Source organism: Neovison vison, chromosome 1 (genome assembly GCF_020171115.1).
Source record: "Neovison vison isolate M4711 chromosome 1, ASM_NN_V1, whole genome shotgun sequence".
Taxonomy (NCBI): domain Eukaryota; kingdom Metazoa; phylum Chordata; class Mammalia; order Carnivora; family Mustelidae; genus Neogale; species Neogale vison.
The window spans coordinates 164,848,341-164,860,506 of record NC_058091.1 but is presented as its reverse complement, the minus strand read 5'-3'; the positions used below and the strand labels follow the sequence as shown (position 1 = coordinate 164,860,506).

Below are 12,166 nucleotides of genomic sequence, written 5' to 3'. Positions count from 1 at the left end.
TATTTTTATTTATTTTTGTGTGTGTGTGTATGCAATGGAATATTACTTGGCCATCAAAAAGAATGAAATGTTGCCATTTGCAATGACATGGGTGGAGCTAGAGTGTGTGATACTAAGTGAAACAAAGTCAGTCAGACAAAGACAAACCCCACATGATTTTATTCCTGTGTGGAATTTAAGAAACAAATTGTTGAACATATGGGAGAGGGAGAAAAAGAGAGGGAAACAAATCATGAGACTCTTAACTATAGAGAACAAAGTCGTCAGGGGAAGGTGGGTACGGGATGGGAGAGATGGGTAATGGGGATTAAGGAGGGCACTGGTTATGATGAGTGCCGGGTGTTATATGTAAGTGATGAATCACTGGCTTCTATTCCCAAAACCAATAATGCACTGTATGTTAACTACCTAAAATTTAAGTAATACAAAAATAAAAATAAATAAAAATTTAAAAAGTACAAAGGAGGCTAAATAGTATTTTCCCCTAGAGCTAAAGCTGGGTGGCCCTTTATGATCAGTACACTCAGTGGGAGGGAGTAGTTCCTCCCGCTTTGTGGGGAGGGGCTTGCTGTCCCGAATCTCTGGTGGACTTGCCCTGGTGGAAATACACCTCCAGGGCGCCTGGGTGGCTCAGTGGGTTAAGCTGCTGCCTTCGACTCAGGTCATGACTCAGGGTCTCGGGATTGAGTCCCGCATTGGGCTCTCTGCTCAGCAGGGGGCCTGCTTCCTTCTCTCTCTCTCTGCCTACTTGTGATCTCTCTCTGTCAGATAAATAAATAAAAAATCTTTGGAAAAAAAAAAAAAAAAAAGAAACATACCTCCAGAGCACAAGGAGGCCCAGCTTGGGGCGTGTAGCTCCTGTCTCCACTGGGTGGTGGTGTTTTGCTCCCTGAAGGTTTTCAGCACTGATGGGCACCAAGAATATGGCAGTGCCTTGCTGTCCAGTCCCTGAGCTGAAAATGCAGTCTCCCCTACTCCACAGTGAGCCTTCACAGAAAAACACTCAGTCGCTCTGGTCTTGCGGGTTTTCGTCAGAATCCTGTGCTTACCCTGCCTGTGTCTGAGCATTTTTTTTGTCTCAGGTTTGCGACCGAGTTTCAAACCTCCAAGGCCTGGGACTCCCTCCAGGCCTGGACCCATGCGGTTCCTCCCAGGAAGGGTGTCTCACCAGCTCTCTGCTGTTTGCTGGGCCATCCTAGGAAAGCGGTCACAGGACCACAAAGCAGTTCCCAGTTTATGGCCACATAGAGCAGAAAGCCAGCATCTCCACCACCAGGCTCCCACACCTGGGAACCATCCAGCACCTGGGCATCACCAATTCTTCCTGTGACCCAGGGGATCCTCAGACCCCACTGTCCCCTGAGATTCTGCCCTGCTTCACCACCTGAGCACCTGTAGGTCAGGCCCATCCCCCACTGTAGCAGACTTTTGAAAGTTCAGATTTTGCACTCAGCTGCTTGCAGTAGTACTTAGTATACCCTCTGCAAGAAGGCTCCCTCCCTGCCACCCTATCCACAGCTCCATCTCCCCAAATGCAAGTCCCTGCACCTCCTACCTTCCAAACGGTGGTCAGTTTTTCACTTGTAAACTTGCAGTTTTCTTCCATCAGACCTCTGACTGACTGCTCAGGGGTTCAGAATAATTTGATGACTATCTAGCTGTATTCAAGGAGGAGACTAACCCTCTGCCATCTTCACTCCCATCTCTGCGTTTCTTTATAGCTTTATATCACCCAAAGAACTTGCCTGGACATGATGATTAAGTCCCATCCTTCACGCTTTTCAGAATTCAAAATGTCTTAAGTCTCTTTTAATTTGTAAGTTCCTCCTCCACCTCTTCTTTCCTTTATCTGTTAAAAGGTCCCTGTCATTGGACCTGCAGTTTCTCCCAGTGTGGATGTTGCTGTTTGTGGATTCATTGTGCTGTTCCGCTTGCTTCTCTGTCCTCAGAGTTTCCTGCAGACTGGTTCAGAGGTTCAATCAGATGCAAGTTTGGTTGCAAGTTGGCAGGAGTATGGAGGATACTGTTGTGTTCCTTCATCAGGCTCCTCATGCCTAATTTGTCTTTTATGATATTAGCAGCTGTTGATGCTCAGTGCTTAAATCCATTAAATCCACTGTTTTATTGGAGACTAAAAATATGATTTTCTGAAAACTATTCTTTTTTTCTTTTTAGTGAGAGTACTTTTATGAAGACCGTTTCTCCCTCTTTCCTTTTTGTTTACCCATTGTTTAAAACCACACAAGAAAGGCAGGGTAAATACCTGATTTTCCTCCTTAAATCCTTTCCAAGATGATAAATCTGTCCTATATTATTCTCCAAATGTAGTGCAATTGTTGCACAATTGTAGCTCTATTTTTTAACTAATTGAAGAAACTCCATATTGTTTACACAGTGGCTGTGCACCAGTTTGCATTCCACAAACACTGCAAGAGGGTTCCTGTTGCCCCATATCCTATCTAACACCTCTTGTTTCTTGTGTTGTTGATTTTAGCCATTCTGACAGGTATGAGCTAATATCTCTCTTTTAAAAGTTTTAATTTTTTGCACTTTTTAAAATTTAAAAATAAAATAATAATAAATAAACATATATAAATAAAATTAAAAGTTTTATTTAAATTTTAGTTATTTAACATACAGGGAGGGAGGAAGAAGGGGGCAGGGAGGTAGGGAGGGCCCTCACAAGCCCTGAGTGCCACCTAGGAAGACACCTGGTAACAAAATGGCCTCTGAGGCCTGAAGATAAGCAGCACTGGCCAAACAAGAAATCAGTGAAGCTACAGAAGGATCCAGTCAAGGATCACACAGCAGCTGGAATTGTCAGGGTTTGGGAGCTTCTGCTGATGTTGCCTCATCAGTAAACATGTTAGTATCCCAGCTCTCCACCTCTCCAGGTCCTCTGTCCTTCACCCCCTTCTTGCAGAGCCAAGGAAATCCCAGAAACTCCTTGACTCACCCTGAAGAGTTAGTTTCCAAAAGCTTCAATGCAAACAGTACTGTGCTTTTGTCTGCCCAACTTTGGAAAGATTAGTCTGATGCCCATTAAAGGGATTTCTAGCAGGGGCAAAAAATGTACAGGACATTTAGGGACCCCATGCATGCTTGACCGATGGAATTATGTTGCTCCCTGAGCACTCAGGCTGCCTCTGCACCATGGGCCCCGGGGGGGCATCTCTTCCCTCACCCACTCCACTGCTGAGGGGAGTCAGAAGACACAGAGTGACCAGGAGCCAGGCTCTGCTGTTTCTACCATTTCTGGATATGTGGTGTGATCTTTCAAGTTACTTAGTGTCTTTGAGTCTTGCTTTCCTACATGGCACACTGTTTCTTTCGAGGCAATAGTGCTGTCCTGTTAAATAAACTACAGTTATCAAAGTACAGACTTGGCTCAGAAGAAGTCTCAACCATGAGACTCTTCTACCCTGGGGACGCTGTGGCCAGAGTGATTCAATTCGCTTGTTCCCTACACAGCTGTGAGCTGGGACTCTGCCCCTCCTCTCCCCTCTTTTACCCCCCAGCACCACCCCACCCTGGCAGCTAAGCCTGCAAGTTCTGCCCCCATGAGGCTCCCAACACACAGAAGGGGCAATGCACTTACCTTCAAGGAGCACTAGAGGGGTGAAAGGTGTTATACACTGAATGTCATCCATCTTTCCCAAATGTATATGTGGAAGCCCTGATTCACAAAGTGATGGTGTTTGGAGATGGGGCCTTTGGAGGCAGTTAAGTTTAAATGAGGTGGGAGGTGGGGGTGGGTGAAATGAAGACGGTTAAGAGGTAGAAACTTCCAGTTATAAAATAAATAAGTCTTTTGCCATTTGCAACGACATGGATGGAGGTAGAGAGTATTATGCTAAGCCAAATAAGTCAGGCAGAGAAAGGCAAATACCATATGATGTCACCCGTATGTGATGTCATTCACATGTGAAATTTAAGAAATAATACACATAAACATAAGGGAAAGGGGGAAAAGGAGAGGGGGAAACAAATCATAAGAGACTTGTAGCTATAGAGAACAAATAAAGGTTGATGGAGGGAGGTGCATAGGGGATGGGCTAAGTGGGTGATGAATACTGAGGAGGCCACTTGTTATGAGCAGGGAGTGTTGTACATAAGTGATGAATCACTAAATTCTACTGCAGAAACCAATATTGCACCATATGTTAACTAAGTAAAATTTAAATAAATAAATAAATAAGTCATGGGGATTTACTATATAGCATGGTGACTATTTTTAATAATGTAATACAATATACAAGAGTATATTTGAAAGTTACTAAAGAGTAGATCTTAAAAGTTCTTATCACAAGAAAAAAATGTAACTCTGTGAGGTGCTGGATGTGAATTAGATTTATTGTGCTGATCATTTTGCAATGTATACATATATCAAATCATTATTTTGCACAGCTGAAACTAATACAATGTTATATGTCAATTATATCTCAATTTTAAAAAAAAACATTATGAGTGTGTCTGTGAGAGTGTTTCTGGATGAGACAAATTAAATAATTAATTAAATTAATAAAATAAAATAACTGGTACATCATGACCCTTCAGATTGATTTCAAAACTGAACAGTATTGTTGCAATGTTTTGTGAGTGTCATTGTTTGGGGTCGCCTGGGTGGCTCCGTAGGTAAGCATCCGCCTTCAGCTCAGGTCATGATCCTCCAGGCTTGGAAACTGAGCCTCACCACCGGCTCCCCGCTCAGCAAGGAGCCTGTTTCTCCCTCTGCCTGCTGCTCCCTCTACTTGTGCATTCTTTTTCTTTCAAACAAATAAATAAAATCTTTAAAGATAAATAAATAATTGTGTCCAAGAGACAATAAACAAATTATGTAGTTTTCACCTTTTTATCTTTGTGTATCAATTTTAAATATAATATACCTGCATGTTATATGATAAAAGAGAGGGGCAGTGGGTGAGAGACTCTCCTCCTTTGCCTATAGTTCTCTGTGGACTAGGGGATGATTTCTGGAGCTCTGGGTACACACAGCAGATGTATGTTGGGAATGTTGCAGTACCCATATACAGTGTATGTTGCATTACCCATATTCCGACTGAGAGATTAAAGAAAGGCATAGGCTATTAGACATAAACCAATATATTCACCTCCAGAGATGGTTCCAGAGATGCACATACATACCCTCACAGAGACAGGTGGCTGCGTCTACCCACCATCTCTCTATTCAACACAAAATACATGATAATTACCTCTAGTAATGTAGACTTACGTCCACACCAAGCCCATAACGCTACCCCTGCTCACCCCAGAGATCCATGTAATCACCCACCACACCCTCTTCTCTCCACCCACATCCACCCAAACCAAGCTGCTGATGGAGAATCAGAGGTACTCTGGTGCCTAGGCCTGAGGAAGGAGCCTTGAGAGGGGGAAGGAGGACCTTGCCTGCTGAGTTCCTACTGTTCTGGGAATTCCAGGGGGGCACTAGAAGCCTGGTCAGAGATGGAGCAACTGCAGTGCAACCTCCTTCTGGAAGAGTCCCTGTGCTCTGCAGGTATTCAGGCAGATTTCAGAGTAACTAAATGAAGATATTTGAATGAAGGATGGATTGAGTAGTTGAGCTGTTTTTCAGTACAGCTGTTTACTCATGCAAATAAGGTGGTCTTGAAGGTAGGGGCTTTTTCTTATTCTTTTCAGTGACTTAATAAACACTATTACGTGTCTATTCTTTAATTGACTCTGCATGTCCATTTGGCCATTTTTTTAAAAAGATTTTACCTATTTACTTGACAGAGAGAAATCACAAGTAGATGGAGAGGCAGGCAGAGAGAGAGAGAGAGAGGGAAGCAAGCTCCCTGCTGAGCAGAGAGCCCGATGCGGGACTCGATTCCAGGACCCTGAGATCATGACCTGAGCCGAAGGCAGCGGCTTAACCCACTGAGCCACCCAGGTGCCCCCATTTGGCCATTTTTACCCTCCCTCCCTCTCCTTCCTCCTTCCCTGTCCGTTTCCTTCCTTTTCCCTTCCTCCCAGTCTCTTTTCTTTCCTTCTTCTCTCCTTTCTTCATTCAATTGTCCCTTGTTCCAACAGACATTTAAGGGAACACAGAGCCTGGCACTTTTTTGATGATTTCCTCAATCAGTCTTTAACTAGGAATGAAGGAATGAGGGAAGGAAAAGAGTAGGTCCAGGGAAGATGACAAAGCCTCCTTCAAGTCAGTTTCCAGCCCACCATTCAGACAGATGAGTAATTTTCCTGTCTTTCCTATTTTAACCAGTCCATTAAGTGCTTCAGAAAAGGGCTTCTGAGGTCAGACTGAGTCAGCAGAGATGGAGAAATGGGAAGCTGTCTTCCTAATAACCCTAAAGATCGTGAGTCAGTGTCTCATCTCTTCCTCCGAAGTTCTCTCCTCCCAGCACTTATCTGGGCAGGGAGGCCCTAACTCTCTACTACCCACAACGTTATAAAAGTACTTGACCTTCTGAGATTGAGACTGTGTCTTTCGCTCTGCATAATTACCTGAGCTCTCTATCCAAGCTGTTTCCTATATCAATAATTCTATGTGTTGTTTTTGCTAAGTAGCATTCTATGGTATTCTATGGTGTTAGTCTATGGAATCCTATTCTACAGTTTGTTTAACCATTCACCCACTGACTGGCATTTCAGCTGTTCCTGGTTTTAGTTGTTACAAATAAATATGCTATGAATATTTGTGTAAAGGTTTTTTTGTGAACGTAAGTTTTTCACTTCTGTTTCTCTATCAATCCTGAGATAAATGCCTAAGAATGTAATTGTTGAGTTGTAATGTAAATACATGTTTAATATTGTAAAAAATTGCCAGACTCCTTCCAGAGTGGCAGTACCATTTACCTTCTAACAATGAATAAGTGATCCAGTTTTTCTTCATTCTCACTACTATTTGGTGTTATCACTACTTTTTATTTTAGCCATTCTGCAAAGGGAGTGGTGGTATCTCATTATGATTTTAATTTGTACTTCAATAAAATATATATTAATGCCTTTTCATGTCTTTGGCTCATTTTTAAAAATTGGATTGTTTTACTTTTTTACCACTGTTTTGAGAGTTCTCTGTGTATCCTACATATGAGTCCTTTATCAGATATGTGGTTTACAAATATTTTTTCTATCTATACCTTGTCTTATCATCCTCTTAATGAGGTCTTCTTTAGAATAAATTTTTAATTTTTACAAGGTCTGATTTAATGATGTTTTCTTTTATGGATTATACCTTTGTTGTTATCTAAGAGCTCTTCATTAAGCCCTAAGTCCTGACGATTTTCTCCCAAAATTTTTATAGTTTTATATGTAATATTTAAATATGTAATTCATTTTGAGCTGATTTTTGTGTAAAATGTGAGCAGTTTTTCAAATAAAGTGATTCATCTGCTAATAAATTTTATATACCCATGGTAGAAAAATTAGCATATGCATAACATTACAACAAAGAAAATTAAGACTTTTCATAATCGTACCACTTATAGAAAATCATTCAAAAAGTAAGTTAAATTTAGAATTTTGTCCTTTCAAATTTCTTTTTCCTTTGTTTTTATATATGTTTGGGTCCCTTCCAATTGGTTTTGAAGATGGGGGAAGATACAAAAGATATTTTGGGAACAATTGGGAGAAATTTGAATATGAATTGGCACATGATGATAAGTTAATGTTGAATAGCTTAATGATGTTTGCAATTTTCACATGAGTGCCAAGCTGGGGATGCAAGTAAAAGAAAGAGAGAGAAATTCAGCAAAAATATTAACAAATGGTCGTATCTAGGTAGCGAGAACACGGTTGTTTGTTTGTGTATTTTATCAGTATTTTAACTATTCAACATATCTTCAGAATAAAAAGGTAGATGTTGTATGGGGGAGAATGACCAGACTGCTTTCCAGCAACACCTGTCTGAGTCCTTGTGAGAAGCTAAGACCCCCCTGAGAAGCCCCTCTAGGTGACAGGTCCCGTTCTAAATGTCTTTTGGACACCTGGAGAGACTTCTTAACCCCAGGGATATCTTTTCGCATCATTTGGTGCTGCCTGCGTCGGGGTATACGACAATGCCAGACACACAGCCAGCGCTCACTAACCATAGTACCGTCCTCTGATCGTTACTTTTTCCCAAAAGTAAAAGTTACCCGATATAGTTAGAAGTTTTGTAGTAAAAAGAAAAGGGGAAGAAGAAAGAGGAAGACCTATTCCCTGACCGGGAATCGAACCCGGGCCGCGGCGGTGAGAGCGCCGAATCCTAACCACTAGACCACCAGGGAAGATCTGATTGTCCTTTCTTTGTTAAGCTAGACTAAATATATAGTATATGACACAAATTGGGGGCATGAACACGATTGGCTAAATTTTAGGTGCCTGAACCTCCTCCTTCTCCTCCTCCTCCTCCTAGTAGCAGTCCCTCCGCCCCGCAGATCTGGAAAGGCAGGTAACGGAGGGCTGCGGCGGCATTATATTCTGAGAATGGCTGCCCTCTATGAGAAGAAAAAAAAAAAAAAAGAAAAAAGCGTCAGCAGCCACTGGATGATTTTGGGGTCCTTTAGGGGAAGGGAAAAAAGGTATGTGTCAGAAGTGGGATTCGAACCCACGCCTCTATTCAGAGACCAGAACACCCGCAGGGAAGGTGAGCACCTTGAGTCTGGCGCCTTAGACCACTCGGCCATCCTGACACCCAGAGCGAAGATTGGCTGTGCCGAACCCGCTTCCTGTGCGGGTAGCCGCCCCGCCCCCGCCGCGCGGGCTGACTCTCGCTCTTCCGCTTGCAGCTCGCCTAGAATTCCGAAGAGTGCGGGGTCTGTGATGCACCCGGAACCGTCCAACCTTTGTCTCCCGCGCAGGGACTCGAACTAGCCTTTAAAATAGAGGCAAGCGCAAAACCCTTGGAAAACTAAACGGGCTGGGGACCACTGCGCAGGCGTCGGACTCAAACCTCTTGGAAAAACCAAAAGGGTTGGTGATCACTGCGCAGGCGTCGGACCCAATCCCCTGGAAAAACTGAAAGGGTTGGCGACCACTGCGCAGGCGTCGGACCCTGCGAAGGCGTCGGACCCAGGGCAGGCGCAGCCGTGCAGCGGCAAAGGCAAGGAGAAATACCGGCTCCTGCAGGGCGCGGCTACTTGCTGTGTCCAGACGCCTGGCTCCGCCGCTTGTCGCTGGCGCTCGCTGGTGAAATCCCGGCCAGTTAATCCAGGGAGAACACGTGAAAATATACTCTCCACAGAGCAAGTGGCGAGTTTTCACTGTGATTCTGTTTCTGCCTTCCTGTCCCTGCCCAGCCGTCCTTCAAGATCCGCCTCTCCTTTGCTAAGTCGCACACTCGTGGTTGGAGATAACGGAGAAACAGTGCTAAAGAAAACGATTATGCTAACTATTAAAAAAATATTCATTCGCGACACTTGTTGAAGTACAATAAAGAAGACTGTTTAAGGGCGGTGTAGGTGTAGGGACCACTGCAGTGGGGTCTTGCATTGGGGGTTGGGGGAGAGATTGGACTCCATTCGGAAGACAACAAAGAAAAGTGAAATTTTGAAGTTTTGTAGCTAAGGAGCCAGATTTTGGGGGGGGGGGCGGTCAGTGGATGGAAAATTAGTAAGAGATAACATCATCAAAGGTAAGGGGGGGAATTCTATCTTAAACGGCCAGACAGGGTGGTAAGATACCACCTTGCGGGGTGGTCGAGGATGAGGAACCCCCATTAGATATCCAGGATGATCAGATATCAAGGATGGGAGATTCTGGCTAACCTGATCCAGCAGGAATCTTGCTAAGACTGGACAGTGCAAAGACAGACATGGAAGTCCAAAAGTCAGGCCTAGCCGGAAAATAATTTAGGGGGACGGTTAACGAAAGAGTGCAAAAACAGCTAGTGTGTTTTCGCAACCAGTGGGAAGGCCTAGCTCCTCTGCTCCAGACCCTCACTGGTTCATTCATTCATTGAGTATTGAGACAACTGAAAATACAGCAGTGAGCAAACTCAGAAAACCCCCGCCCCAGAAAACTGACTGCTAGTGAGGGAAACAATCTGCACAATGAATACACGGGATGTGGGAACAAAAGTAAGGCAGTGAAATAGCAAGTCTATCTTTAGACTGGGATGATCAGTAAGGCCTGCTGACGTGACATTTGCAAAAATAATTTTGAGAAGTAAAACACATGACTCTCATGCAATATGTGATCCACACATGACAAGATTTTATTCAGTTTATTAATGAGGGACACAAATGGTGCTAAGACCAATTCGAAGGGAACTTTGAAGATTTTTTTTTTTAAATAATGAGTCAATCAAAGGAATGTTGAAAAAAGATTGCTAACAGATGGAAGGGAGGTTAAGATCCCAAGGATCAGTAATAAACTATGGTGCTTAAAGTTGTGATTTCTACTTGGGTTTGGGTTTTTTGGGTTTTGTTGTTGTTTTTGTTTTTGTTTGTTTGTTTTTTACCGGAGAGAATTCAGAGATATCTCTTGACAAATTTTATTTGTATTGCTTAAGTAGGAATCTCTGGCCTTGCTCTCAAACAGAAACCGTTTTGTATTGCTATCACTTTTCTTCAAGTTAACCTCTATACCTGCAAAATTATAAAATAGCCAAGTTAATCAAAGGTGCCCATGGAATCAGTTAATCCCCAAAAGGTCTGCTACACAAGGCTAAGTACTCCACTCTTACGACACCTAGCATGCAAGAGGACAAGAGCTGGACGGTAGTTAAGTAGTAATAACAGATTTTATTCAGAAACTGCTGTAGTAGGAAATATGAAATCTCATATAGAACTGGGCTCAATTCTAAATATAGCAAGGACAAGCCAGAATTAGTAGTCAAGGAGAGGGATGAGAGTCAGTGGATGAAAAATGATTGAGAAGAGAGAGTAAGGAGATTCTTGATAACAGGATTTCTGCTAAAGGCAGGCCAGTCATGAGATACCACCTGGAGGATGGTGGGAGATGAGGTATATGATTAGATATGGAGAGCAATTAGATATCAAGGGGAAAGGATTCTGGATGAACTATCAGGATTATTGAAAGTACCCATTTATTATTATTATTAGGAATTAAAGTTAGACTCCATAGCTCTGGGCAAACTAAGGCTCTGTGGCCCTAGGAAACTACTGGGCAGTTCCCTACCCAGTCTGGACAATTTGGCAGCTACCTTTTGCATCACAATGGCCTTGCAATAAGTGTGGATACAGCTCAGTCCCAGTGCCCACCTTATCCTGAACCACCCAATTCTAGGGACTCTTCAATGCCTGAGACTTATGGGCCTGAAGAAAATTATGCATCCTTGCAAATTTCATCTACAGTGACACCCAGATGGAGACCGTCTCTCTCCTCTTTCCTCCTCCATGGATCTGCCTATTCAGGACACCTTGATTTTTTTCACCAACCCTAGAGTAAAACTTCCACCCACTTCCGTAGAGTTCTACCCACTTCCATAGAGGAGAGCACAGTGAAGAAGGAAGATACAGTCCAGAGCAAGAAACAGAAGACCAGAACCATATTCTCTCGGATCCAGCTATATGTACTCAGTGACAGATCTCAGAGACAGAAATACCTGTTTCCAGCAGATGCAAGAACTTTCTAACTTTCTTAACTTTTGCTATAAGCAGGTGAAGACCTGGTTCCAGAACCAGAGAATGAAATGTAAGAGGCAGCAGGAAAACAACTGGCCAATGAATAGCAAAAGTGTGACTCAGAATAGCTAAGCAACTAGAGAATACCTAGGCTTATCTGCCTACTCCCAGGGATTCCTGATAAATGCTTTTGGAAACCTTCCAACATGGAGCAGCCAGACCTGGTATAACCCACATTGGAGCAATTAGACCTGGAAAAGCCAGTCTTGGAGCAACTGTTCCTGGAATAGTCAGACCCTGTGGCCCCAAGCCTGGCACAACCAGGCATGGAACAATCAGCTGTGGAGAGGAATCTCTGTAGCCCCAGATCCAATTCCAGCAAAGTTCTGTCAACGATTTGGGGTCCATCTTCAAAACTGCTGGGTAAAGCCATAGTGTAAAAGAGCAAACTGCCCAGTATTTTAGTACCCAGCAAATAATGGATTTTTTTCCCCAAAGTACTCTGTGAGCATACAGCCTGGAGATGTGTGACAATGAGCATATTATTCAATCTCAGTTTGGGTAGTGGCTGTATTACTTCTTCTAGGATTTGTCTGTTAGGGTCCCGTACCTTTGCCTTG

At 43.2% G+C, this 12,166-nt stretch overlaps 2 non-coding genes and 1 pseudogene across 2 annotated transcripts; 1 reads left to right on the top strand and 2 right to left on the bottom strand.

Annotated features, from left to right (window-relative positions):
• The first annotated feature begins 300 nt into the window (after positions 1-300).
• LOC122916180 lies at positions 301-12,077 on the top strand (annotated as a pseudogene).
• TRNAE-CUC lies at positions 8,175-8,246 on the bottom strand. Its single transcript has one exon. It is a non-coding gene; the product is annotated as a tRNA-Glu (tRNA).
• On the bottom strand, positions 8,546-8,651 carry TRNAL-CAA. Its single transcript has 2 exons — positions 8,614-8,651; positions 8,546-8,591 (listed from the first exon to the last, which is right to left on the bottom strand). It is a non-coding gene; the product is annotated as a tRNA-Leu (tRNA).
• Positions 12,078-12,166: the final 89 nt, after the last annotated feature.